This window comes from Salmo trutta, chromosome 30, assembly GCF_901001165.1.
Source record: "Salmo trutta chromosome 30, fSalTru1.1, whole genome shotgun sequence".
Taxonomy (NCBI): Eukaryota; Metazoa; Chordata; class Actinopteri; order Salmoniformes; family Salmonidae; genus Salmo; species Salmo trutta.
Genome location: NC_042986.1, coordinates 36,545,882 through 36,559,338, shown reverse-complemented (window position 1 = coordinate 36,559,338; position 13,457 = coordinate 36,545,882). Strand labels below are relative to the sequence as shown.

Sequence of the window (13,457 nt, the reverse complement as noted above, 5' to 3'; positions counted from 1 at the left end):
TCTTAGCTGTGTCTTAGCATTCAGACCTCTTTGTGTTTACACAGTAGAAAACAGACCTGTTCCTCTGGCGTGTGTTATTTACAGTTATGTGTTGATATGTTGACATGTGTGTTGAATCAACGTTGTTTCCTCGTCATTTAAATGAAATGACGTTGAACCAACGTGGACTAGACGTTGAATTGACGTCTGCACGCAGTGCGAGGGCCGCTCCAGCCTGCTGTTCTGCTGTGTATAGAACAGCGTGTTGACATATGAAAGGGAGGTCTGTGTGAGGAAAGCTCTGTACTCTCTATCTCATGTGACTGGGTGTGGGCTAATTAGCCTCGTTAGGTGTACTACTGCAGGTCAGCTGGAATGTCTACCATCCATGCCCTGGGAATTCTCTCTCCATCTCTCTCTCACTCTGTCTCTACCAAAAAATAAAGCTGCTGCCTTTCTCCTTGCTATCTTTATAAGCAGTTCTAGGGAACAACAATTGTTCTATTTTCCTCCTGTGTTGTGTTGGAGATGTGGCAGTGTGTAGGCGATGCTAAGGGAAGGCATTGTGAGGCAGCAATCATCTCTGTCTCTCCCTGTCTTCTTTTCTCTGGGATTCACCTCCCTCTCGCTTCAGCCTTCAGGAGAAAAATTGGACGCTGTCGACATCCTGTCGCCATAGGAACAATGCAGAAGAAAGTTGCTTGCTCTCAGTTTCCTGTTGCCAGTCTGTTCCATTCCAGGAAAAGGGCTTTGCTTCGGAGCGCCTTGAATCATATTGGAGTTGTTTCTAATCATGTTTTATCTCTCCTTTCCTGTAAAAAACAACAGCGTCACATTAATGCAGTGTGTGTATTGCCACCTGAGACAGCCCCAAGCCTCCTTCTCACCTTGTTTTAGAAATAGTGTGTAGTGTGATTTGGGTTAGCCTAGTTGCTCGTTGTGGCTGATTACTTATAACGTTAGGCCGTGAGTTGTTTTGTCAAAGCCTTTATAACCTCAAACCGCATCCACCCCCACAACTAGGAGACCGGCTGCTCTGCAGGGACTCTGAAAAGAACAACCTGCACATAAAAACTAAAAACGCAGAGCTAGGACTCCACAGGCTACACGTTTGCGGTAGACAGGAAAAATTAACATGAAACGCGTATGAGTTTTAATGTGGGCGAGCGCTCCGCTCCCCCACGTGAGGTGTCGCTCAGCTTTCCAAATCCATAAGGTGGCTTAGTCACCTCCACCAAGAAAACACTGCATGCCTGGAGAAGATCTCATGCAGAGAGAACGAGTGAGGAAAACACTGCATGCCTGGAGAAGGTCTCATGCAGAGAGAACGAGTGAGGAAAACACTGCATGCCTGGAGAAGGTCTCATGCAGAGAGAACGAGTGAGGAAAACACTGCATGCCTGGAGAAGGTCTCATGCAGAGAGAACGAGTGAGGGAAACGCTGAGGAAGAGAGAGATTCCATTCTGCTCTCAGCATCCGTCTGTCAGGTGAGTCAGTGATCGAAGTGCTTTGAGAGAACTGGCTCATAGGATTCTGTGGGCGTGTCCGAATACCCATAAATAGTAGGCATTTGGGGTTTGCGTAAAAAAAGTTTCATTTTTAAATGCTTTAAATGCCAGGATGTTGTACTCATTTCACCTTTTCATGCTATTGAGGAAGATAAGCATCTTTCCAGACTTCCGTGTGTTTGACAACAGCTGATAATCAGCTGAGGGGACACGCTGTACCAACATGAACATGTAACGGGAATCAACGCAATTGTGCATTACGTGACACGTTCTAGTAGGTTGATATATTAGTTGCTTACTGCATTAGTTTTTACTAAACAGTACGTTCTAAATAGTATGCAGTACGATTAGTATACAGTATGTGTAAGTAAGTAGTAGGCATGCCAGATTTCAGACAGGCCACTTTGTCAGTGAATCAGAGAGATGAAATATGAGGTGGTAAACAGTATGGAGACAGGAACACTGAACACATTACTGAACACAACAGCATGAAGATCACCCTGCAGAAAGAAGTGGTGACTACCAAACTACATGTCCTGCCTGCCTGCCTGCATCCTCTTGACTACTGTAGATAGGAGGACCTCCACTGGAGTAGGAATGTGTGTGTGTGTGTGTGTGTGTATTGAGAGATTGTACCATGCAGTTCAGTGAACTGTGCCAGATCAAGTGAAATAGAGGACGAGTGACAGCGAGTGGGAAAGAAAACACAGATTTGATCCTGGCTGCAGTGTGTCATGTGTTGAGCTGGGCTTGGGGACTTACTAGGGAGAAGGTCCCATTAACTGCCTCTGTTTGTCAGCTCATTGAAGCTGAGTATGTGAGACTTTTTCCCACACTAGCGCTTAGCGGGGGTCACGCTAGATCCACCCACATCCATCCACTATCAAAGCCGGGCCACTTTACTCAACTGGAGAATTCTCTAACCTCTGCTCTGAAACATACACTGGACTGGACTTTTCAATATAACACACCCTCACTTTTTATACTGTCTGGACAAACTTAATAGAATTGTTGGTCTCATTCCAGAACTATTTCTATTGTGTAAAGGGAAAAAGGGATCTCTGTTTTTGGCAGTAGAAATAAGAACAATCCCTTTTCATTTTTTTGGAGGGGTGGGGTTTCAGACAATGGAGATTTGGGAGTGAAGTTGGGGAGAGGGGCTCCAGGCAGTCCTACTCCCCACCTGTATGTCTCCTTGATGGGAGGAACATAGTCCCAGTCCAGTCAGGAACAGAGTAGTCTCAGTCCAGTCAGGAACAGAGTAGTCCCAGTCCAGTCAGGAACAGAGTAGTCCCAGTCTAGTCAGGAACAGAGTAGTCCCAGTCCAGTCAGAAACAGAGTAGTCCCAGTCCAGTCAGGAACAGAGTAGTCCCAGTCTAGTCAGGAACAGAGTAGTCTCAGTCCAGTCAGGAACAGAGTAGTCCCAGTCCAGTCAGGAACAGAGTAGTCCCAGTCCAGTCAGGAACAGAGTAGTCCCAGTCCAGTCAGGAGCAGAGTAGTCCCAGTCCAGTCAGGAACAGAGTAGTCCCAGTCCAGTCAGGAACAGAGTAGTCCCAGTCCAGTCAGGAACAGTGTAGTCTCAGTCCAGTCAGGAACAGTGTAGTCTCAGTCCAGTCCAGCTCTGCAACTACTACAAAGGCACCAGAGTGTTACATATAAAAACACTGTACTCTCTGGATCACTGGGTATAATGTGTTGGAATGGGATCACTTACATTCTGGATGTACAGTACTTCTACTTCTAAATTGTAAACTCTCCTTGGGGACTTTTACTGGACATGAGTGTACTTATGTCTCGGTGTAGTAAATGTCCGATCAGAGGTTGAGTTACTGACTGTTATCGACAGCAAAAGCCATCTTGAATGGCCTCAAATCCTCAGAGCTGATATCAGTTTTTTCTTGTGGATGTGTGCGTAGTCCGTGGTGTGCACTTATCATGTACTTAAATGTGCTCCTATATGAAACGCCTACCTTATGCAGATGAATACTCCAGTCACATGTTGAAATACATTGGGGCAGAGTCTTTTCATTGTGCATTGTCAGATCTGTAGGAGAGTAACTTGGCAGAAGCTGCCTATGCTCTGCAAGGAGACTGGGGCTGAGGCTGTGTGTGGGTTGAAATGGCCTGACTGAAATGTGGTTCAGGCCCACAGAAGCCATATCATTCACTGCAGTATATGAACACCCATGGAAATGACTCTCCCAAAGGCCTTCAGCAAGAATGCCTGTCTGAAATTGAAAAATGAATGGGGTCCTACAATGAGGGGGAAAAAGTATTTGATCTGATTTTGTACGTTTGCCCACTGACAAAGAAATGATCAGTCTATAATTTTAATGGTAGGTTTATTTGAACAGTGAGAGACAGAATAACACCAAAAATATCCAGAAAAACGCATGTCAAAAATGTTATAAAATGATTTGCATTTTAATGAGGGAAATAAGTATTTGACCCCTCTGCAAAACATGACTTAGTACTTGGTGGCAAAACCCTTGTGAGCAATCACAGAGGTCAGACGTTTCTTGTAGTTGGCCACCTGGTTTGCACACATCTCAGGAGGGATTTTGTCCCACTCGTCTTTGCAGATCTTCTCCAAGTCATTAAGATTTCGAGGCTGACGTTTGGCAACTCGAACCTTCAGCTCCCTCCACAGATTTTCTATGGGACTAAGGTCTGGAGACTGGCTAGGCCACTCCAGGACCTTAATGTGCTTCTTCTTGAGCCACTCCTTTGTTGCCTTGGCCGTGTGTTTTGGGTCATTGTCATGCTGGAATACCCATCCATTTTCAATGCCCTGGCAGAGGGAAGGAAGTACTCACTAAAGATTTGACGGTATATGGCCCCGTCCATCGTCCCTTTGATGCGGTGAAGTTGTCCTGTCCCCTTAGCAGAAAAACACCCCCAAAGCATAATGTTTCCACCTCCATCTTTGACGGTGGGGATGGTGTTCTTGGGGTCATAGGCAGCATTCCTCCTCCTCCAAACACGGCGAGTTGAGTTGATGCCAAAGAGCTCCATTTTGGTCTCATCTGACCACAACACTTTCACCAGTTGTTCTCTGAATCATTCAGATGTTCATTGGCAAACTTCAGACGGGCATGTATATGTGCTTTCTTGAGCAGGGGGACCTTGCGGGCGCTGCAGGATTTCAGTCCTTCACGGCGTAGTGTGTTACCAATTGTTTTCTTGGTGACTATGGTCCCAGCTGCCTTAAGATCATTGACAAGATCCTCCCGTGTAGTTCTGGGCTGATTCCTCACCGTTCTCATGATCATTGCAACTCCACGAGGTGAGATCTTGCATGGAGCCCCAGGCCGAGGGAGATTAACAGTTCTTTTGTGTTTCTTCCATTTGCGAATAATCGCACCAACTGTTGTCACCTTCTCACCAAGCTGCTTGGCAATGGTCTTGTAGCCCATTCCAGCCTTGTGTAAGTCTACAATCTTGTCCCTGACATCCTTGGAGAGCTCTTTGGTCTTGGCCATGGTGTAGAGTTTGGAATCTGATTGATTGATTGCTTCTGTGGACTGGTGTCTTTTATACAGATAACAAACTGAGATTAGGAGCACTCCCTTTAACTTCTTGACGCACGCCCAGGATAGGGGGCGCTACAGCGATTTTTGAAAAAAATACGTGCCCATTTTAAACGGCCTCCTACTCAAACTCAGAAGCTAGGAAATGCATATAATTAATGGATGTGGATAGAAAACACCCTAAAGTTTCTAAAACTGTTTGAATGGTGTCTGTGAGTATAACAGAACTCATATGGCAGTCAAAACCCCGAGACAGTTTCTAACAGGATGTGGAAATCTGATTTGCGGACTCAACTTCAGCACTTTGCCTATAAATCACACCATGAGTTAGGATTCATTGAGCACTTCCTATGGCTTCCACTAGATGTCCCCAGTCTTTACAAAGTGGTTTGAGTCTTCTACAGTACAAACTGACCGAATGAGAGGCTGTTGATCTTGGTCACATGGGGAGGGCCATCACCATTATGATGTGGGCGCCCCTGGCTACCCTCCCCTTTCGAAACGTTTTGAAAGACAATGCAACCGTCCCCATGGAATATTATTGAAGCTCTGGTTGAAAAAGGCCCTAAAGATTTATGTTATACAACGTTTGACATGTTTGAACGAACTTAAATATTTTTTGGGGGGGGGGCTTTCGTGAGGAGAAGTCCCGCGCACGACGGAACATTTTGAGGTGCCTTCGGAACGCGCTAACAAGAAGAAGCTATTGGGACATAAATTATGAACTTTTTCGAACAAAACTACATTTGTTGGGGACCTGGGATTGCTAGCCTATTTTTCTGAGTATAGCATCCCCTTTTATTGCAAAGTATGATTTCCCAGTAAAGTTATTTTTAAATCTGGCAATGCAGGTGCTTTCACGAGATGTTCGTCTATAATTCTTTGAATGACAATATTACATTTTAAAAATGTTTTCGAATAGTAATTTAGTAAATTGTAGCGCTGATTCACCGGATGCATTTTAGGGAAAATAGTTTCTCAACGTCACGCGCCGATGTAAAATGCTGTTTTTATATATAAATATGAACTTTATCGAACAAAAGAATGCATGTATTGTGTAACATGATGTCCTAGGAGTGTCATCTGATGAAGATTGTCAAAGGTTAGTGCTGCATTTAGCTGTTTTTTGGTTATTTGTGATGCATGTGGTTGGTCGGAAAATGGCTATGTGAATACTTTGACGATATACTCCTCTAACATTATCTAATGTTTTGCTGTAAAGCCTTTTTGAAATCGGACAACGTGGTTCGATTCAGGAGAGGTGTATCTATAAAACGATATAAAATAGTCCTATATTTTTAAAAAAAATGACATTTTTCTATTGTTCGGTTATGAATATGGCGAAATGATTTTACGCTGGATGTTGATCCCGCATACGGGACGAGCATTCCAAGAGGTTTTAAGAGTGTGCTCCTAATCTCAGCTCGTTACCTGTATAAAAGACACTTGGGAGCCAGAAATCTTCCTGATTGAGAGGGGGTCAAATACTTATTTCCCTCATTAAAATGCAAATCAATTTCTAACATTTTTGACATGCGTTTTTCTGGATTATTTTGTTGTTATTCTGTCTCTCACTGTTCAAATAAACCTACCATTAAAATGATAGACTGATCATTTCTTTGTCAGTGGGCAAACGTACAAAATCAGCAGAGGATCAAATACTTTTTTCCCTCACTGTAAATAACCAGACATCAGCAATTAGCAGGGTCTGTAATAGTGGTTCTTTTATCAAACCATAATCTAAAAACTAACACGATTAATCAGGAATTATTTGAACACACTTTGTGGGCATGTTGGTGTTAAGAGTCTGTATTTGTCGTAACTTTGCCATTCTCTCTTATCTGTGAGAGTTGCCACTGTCGCTGGCTGGATGTGTCTGTTTTGAAGGTACCCCAGCCTGCTATGCATCCCCCCCCCCAGCCTCCCCAAATGTGCCTGAGGAGGAGTATCTTACCATGTTATCTGCAACCCAGCCTGTGAGAGAGCCCAGTCACACACACAGGACACTGCTAAACCCAATCACAGACTATCACACCACACACACTGACCAGGAAGAGATGGCACTGACAGACATCTTGAACACACAGAGAGAGAGAGAGATGTTTTTACAATAATATTGATTTGGAGTTAAATAAACTTGGATTTTTCGTCAAGGACATATACAGGATACTACCCTCTACAACATAACCTTCACTATGTCACCAGGACATATACAGGATACTACCCTCCACAACATAACCTTCACTATGTCACCAGGACATATACAGGATGCTACCCTCCACAACATAACCTTCACTATGTCACCAGGACATATACAGGATACTACCCTCTACAACATAACCTTCACTATGTCACCAGGACATATACAGGATACTACCCTCTACAACATAACCTTCACTATGTCACCAGGACATATACAGGATACTACCCTCTACAACATAACCTTCACTATGTCACCAGGACATATACAGGATACTACCCTCCACAACATAACCTTCACTATGTCACCAGGACATATACAGGATACTACCCTCCACAACATAACCTTCACTATGTCACCAGGACATATACAGGATACTACCCTCCACAACATAACCTTCACTTCAAATCAAAACTCCAAACCTACAACCTGATTTCGGACATAATGACCTGGAAGGATTCCTACTACCAAAGATTGTTATTTCCAAGCTATACAGCAAATGCTCTGGCAAACAAACAACAGTAACCTGAAAACACCATCCAACCTGGAACTGAGTGAGTAATTCAGTTTCAGGAAACTTGAATGTCCTCAAAGAGGTAATTCATCTTGCAGCAGTCATAAAACATATAACATGCATCTTCAATTAGCACTGAGATGTGACATGAGGTGTCAAAGCCCTTGAACCCAACAATGGCAGAAGAGTTCCACAGCCCACCCCAACCAAGTGCAGAGACCTTTGAAGCCCTCTCCCGCTGTTCAGAGGTCCTTACAATACAATACACCCTCTGGATGTAAAAAATGACAAGGCACAAAAAGAGTGCAAAAAAAGCTCATTATGGAATATCAAGAGACACTTTCTGCTGACTATTATAAAAATGGGAACATAAACAACTTAATCTTCCACACATCCCCTGGCATGGTGCAGTGCTATATTAACCAGACCATCCCCTGGCATGGTGCAGTGCTATATTAACCAGACCATCCTCTGGCATGGCACAGTGCTATATTAACACAGACCATCCCCTGGCATGGCACAGTGCTATATTAACACAGACCATCCTCTGGCATGGCACAGTGCTATATTAACCAGACCATCCCCTGGCATGGTGCAGTGCTATATTAACCAGACCATCCTCTGTCATGGCACAGTGCTATATTAACACAGACCATCTCCTGGCATGGCACAGTGCTATATTAACACAGACCATCCCCTGGCATGGTGCAGTGCTATATTAACACAGACCATCTCCTGGCATGGCACAGTGCTATATTAACACAGACCATCTCCTGGCATGGTGCAGTGCTATATTAACCAGACCATCCTCTGGCATGGCACAGTGCTATATTAACACAGACCATCCCCTGGCATGGTGCAGTGCTATATTAACACAGACCATCCTCTGGCATGGCACAGTGCTATATTAACACAGACCATCCCCTGGCATGGCACAGTGCTATATTAACACAGACTATCCCCTGGCATGGCACAGTGCTATATTAACCAGACCATCCTCTGGCATGGCACAGTGCTATATTAACACAGACCATCCTCTGGCATGGCACAGTGCTATATTAACCAGACCATCCCTGGCATGGCACAGTGCTATATTAACCAGACCATCCCTGGCATGGCACAGTGCTATATTAACCAGACCATCCCCTGGCATGGCACAGTGCTATATTAACCAGACCATCCTCTGGCATGGCACAGTGCTATATTAACACAGACCATCTCCTGGCATGGTGCAGTGCTATATTAACCAGACCATCCTCTGGCATGGTGCAGTGCTATATTAACACAGACCATCCCCTGGCATGGCACAGTGCTATATTAACACAGACCATCCCCTGGCATGGTGCAGTGCTATATTAACACAGACCATCCTCTGGCATGGCACAGTGCTATATTAACACAGACCATCCCCTGGCATGGCACAGTGCTATATTAACACAGACTATCCCCTGGCATGGCACAGTGCTATATTAACCAGACCATCCCTGGCATGGCACAGTGCTATATTAACACAGACTATCCCCTGGCATGGCACAGTGCTATATTAACACAGACCATCCTCTGGCATGGCACAGTGCTATATTAACCAGACCATCCTCTGGCATGGCACAGTGCTATATTAACACACTACACCTCTGTTAAGAGGGAAGGTGTTAGCGATGGGTGGAAACTCGGGATACTAGAAAACGAGGACTCGGTGAGTCAGCCAATGTCAACCTGTACAAGTCTAGAACAGATCTGAGTGCTGGAGGAGAGAATGATGACATGTGACAGAGAACAACTCATTAGAGAACTGGCCACCCTGCAGAGAAGCCAGCAGAACAGTCCATCCCAGACCCTGACCATAGTCTCAACACCACAGCAGAACAGTCCACACCAGACCCTGACCATAGTCTCATCACCACAGCAGAACAGTCCATCCCAGACCCTGACCATAGTCTCATCACCACAGCAGAACAGTCCATCCCAGACCCTGACCATAGTCTCATCACCACAGCAGAACAGTCCATCCCAGACCCTGACCATAGTCTCATCACCACAGCAGAACAGTCCACACCAGACCCTGACCATAGTGTTAACATCACAGCAGAACAGTCCATCCCAGACCCTGACCATAGTCTCATCACCACAGCAGAACAGTCCATCCCAGACCCTGACCATAGTCTCATCACCACAGCAGAACAGTCCATCCCAGACCCTGACCATAGTCTCATCACCACAGCAGAACAGTCCATCCCAGACCCTGACCATAGTGTTAACATCACAGCAGAACAGTCCATCCCAGACCCTGACCATAGTCTCATCACCACAGCAGAACAGTCCATCCCAGACCCTGACCATAGTCTCATCACCACAGCAGAACAGTCCATCCCAGACCCTGACCATAGTCTCAACACCACAGCAGAACAGTCCATCCCAGACCCTGACCATAGTGTTAACATCACAGCAGAACAGTCCATCCCAGACCCTGACCATAGTCTCATCACCACAGCAGAACAGTCCACACCAGACCCTGACCATAGTGTTGACATCACAGCAGAACAGTCCATCCCAGACCCTGACCATAGTCTCAACACCACAGCAGAACAGTCCACACCAGACCCTGACCATAGTCTCAACACCACAGCAGAACAGTCCATCCCAGACCCTGACCATAGTCTCAACACCACAGCAGAACAGTCCATCCCAGACCCTGACCATAGTGTTAACATCACAGCAGAACAGTCCATCCCAGACCCTGACCATAGTCTCATCACCACAGCAGAACAGTCCACACCAGACCCTGACCATAGTCTCATCACCACAGCAGAACAGTCCACACCAGACCCTGACCATAGTCTCATCACCACAGCAGAACAGTCCACACCAGACCCTGACCATAGTGTTAACATCACAGCAGAACAGTCCATCCCAGACCCTGACCATAGTCTCAACACCACAGCAGAACAGTCCATCCCAGACCCTGACCATAGTCTCATCACCACAGCAGAACAGTCCATCCCAGACCCTGACCATAGTCTCATCACCACAGCAGAACAGTCCATCCCAGACCCTGACCATAGTCTCATCACCACAGCAGAACAGTCCATCCCAGACCCTGACCATAGTCTCAACACCACAGCAGAACAGTCCATCCCAGACCCTGACCATAGTCTCATCACCACAGCAGAACAGTCCATCCCAGACCCTGACCATAGTCTCATCACCACAGCAGAACAGTCCATCCCAGACCCTGACCATAGTCTCATCACCACAGCAGAACAGTCCATCCCAGACCCTGACCATAGTGTTAACATCACAGCAGAACAGTCCATCCCAGACCCTGACCATAGTCTCATCACCACAGCAGAACAGTCCATCCCAGACCCTGACCATAGTCTCATCACCACAGCAGAACAGTCCACACCAGACCCTGACCATAGTGTTAACATCACAGCAGAACAGTCCATCCCAGACCCTGACCATAGTCTCATCACCACAGCAGAACAGTCCATCCCAGACCCTGACCATAGTCTCATCACCACAGCAGAACAGTCCACACCAGACCCTGACCATAGTGTTAACATCACAGCAGAACAGTCCATCCCAGACCCTGACCATAGTCTCATCACCACAGCAGAACAGTCCATCCCAGACCCTGACCATAGTCTCATCACCACAGCAGAACAGTCCACACCAGACCCTGACCATAGTCTCATCACCACAGCAGAACAGTCCATCCCAGACCCTGACCATAGTGTTAACATCACAGCAGAACAGTCCATCCCAGACCCTGACCATAGTCTCATCACCACAGCAGAACAGTCCATCCCAGACCCTGACCATAGTCTCATCACCACAGCAGAACAGTCCACACCAGACCCTGACCATAGTCTCATCACCACAGCAGAACAGTCCATCCCAGACCCTGACCATAGTGTTAACATCACAGCAGAACAGTCCATCCCAGACCCTGACCATAGTCTCATCACCACAGCAGAACAGTCCACACCAGACCCTGACCATAGTCTCATCACCACAGCAGAACAGTCCATCCCAGACCCTGACCATAGTCTCATCACCACAGCAGAACAGTCCACACCAGACCCTGACCATAGTCTCAACACCACAGCAGAACAGTCCATCCCAGACCCTGACCATAGTGTTAACATCACAGCAGAACAGTCCATCCCAGACCCTGACCATAGTCTCAACACCACAGCAGAACAGTCCATCCCAGACCCTGACCATAGTCTCATCACCACAGCAGAACAGTCCACACCAGACCCTGACCATAGTGTTAACATCACAGCAGAACAGTCCATCCCAGACCCTGACCATAGTGTTAACATCACAGCAGAACAGTCCATCCCAGACCCTGACCATAGTCTCATCACCACAGCAGAACAGTCCATCCCAGACCCTGACCATAGTCTCATCACCACAGCAGAACAGTCCACACCAGACCCTGACCATAGTGTTAACATCACAGCAGAACAGTCCATCCCAGACCCTGACCATAGTCTCATCACCACAGCAGAACAGTCCATCCCAGACCCTGACCATAGTCTCATCACCACAGCAGAACAGTCCACACCAGACCCTGACCATAGTCTCATCACCACAGCAGAACAGTCCATCCCAGACCCTGACCATAGTGTTAACATCACAGCAGAACAGTCCATCCCAGACCCTGACCATAGTCTCATCACCACAGCAGAACAGTCCATCCCAGACCCTGACCATAGTCTCATCACCACAGCAGAACAGTCCACACCAGACCCTGACCATAGTCTCATCACCACAGCAGAACAGTCCATCCCAGACCCTGACCATAGTGTTAACATCACAGCAGAACAGTCCATCCCAGACCCTGACCATAGTCTCATCACCACAGCAGAACAGTCCACACCAGACCCTGACCATAGTCTCATCACCACAGCAGAACAGTCCATCCCAGACCCTGACCATAGTCTCATCACCACAGCAGAACAGTCCACACCAGACCCTGACCATAGTCTCAACACCACAGCAGAACAGTCCATCCCAGACCCTGACCATAGTGTTAACATCACAGCAGAACAGTCCATCCCAGACCCTGACCATAGTCTCAACACCACAGCAGAACAGTCCATCCCAGACCCTGACCATAGTATCATCACCACAGCAGAACAGTCCACACCAGACCCTGACCATAGTGTTAACATCACAGCAGAACAGTCCATCCCAGACCCTGACCATAGTGTTAACATCACAGCAGAACAGTCCATCCCAGACCCTGACCATAGTCTCAACACCACAGCAGAACAGTCCATCCCAGACCCTGACCATAGCCTCAACACCACAGCAGAACAGTCCACACCAGACCCTGACCATAGTGTTAACATCACAGCAGAACAGTCCATCCCAGACCCTGACCATAGTGTTAACATCACAGCAGAACAGTCCATCCCAGACCCTGACCATAGTCTCAACACCACAGCAGAACAGTCCATCCCAGACCCTGACCATAGTCTCGACACCACAGCAGAACAGTCCATCCCAGACCCTGACCATAGTGTTGACACCACAGCAGAACAGTCCATGCCAGACCCTGACCATAGTCTCAACACCACAGCAGAACAGTCCATCCCAGACCCTGACCATAGCCTCAACACCACAGCAGAACAGTCCACACCAGACCCTGACCATAGTTTTGACACCACAGCAGAACAGTCCATCCCAGACCCTGACCATAGTCTCATCA

General features: G+C 46.8%; 1 protein-coding gene across 5 annotated transcripts in view; it reads left to right on the top strand.

The window, feature by feature from the left end:
- Positions 1-13,457, top strand: part of LOC115168594 (rho GTPase-activating protein 39) — a 135,139-nt gene that overhangs the window by 85,567 nt on the left and 36,115 nt on the right. The window lies entirely within an intron of this gene.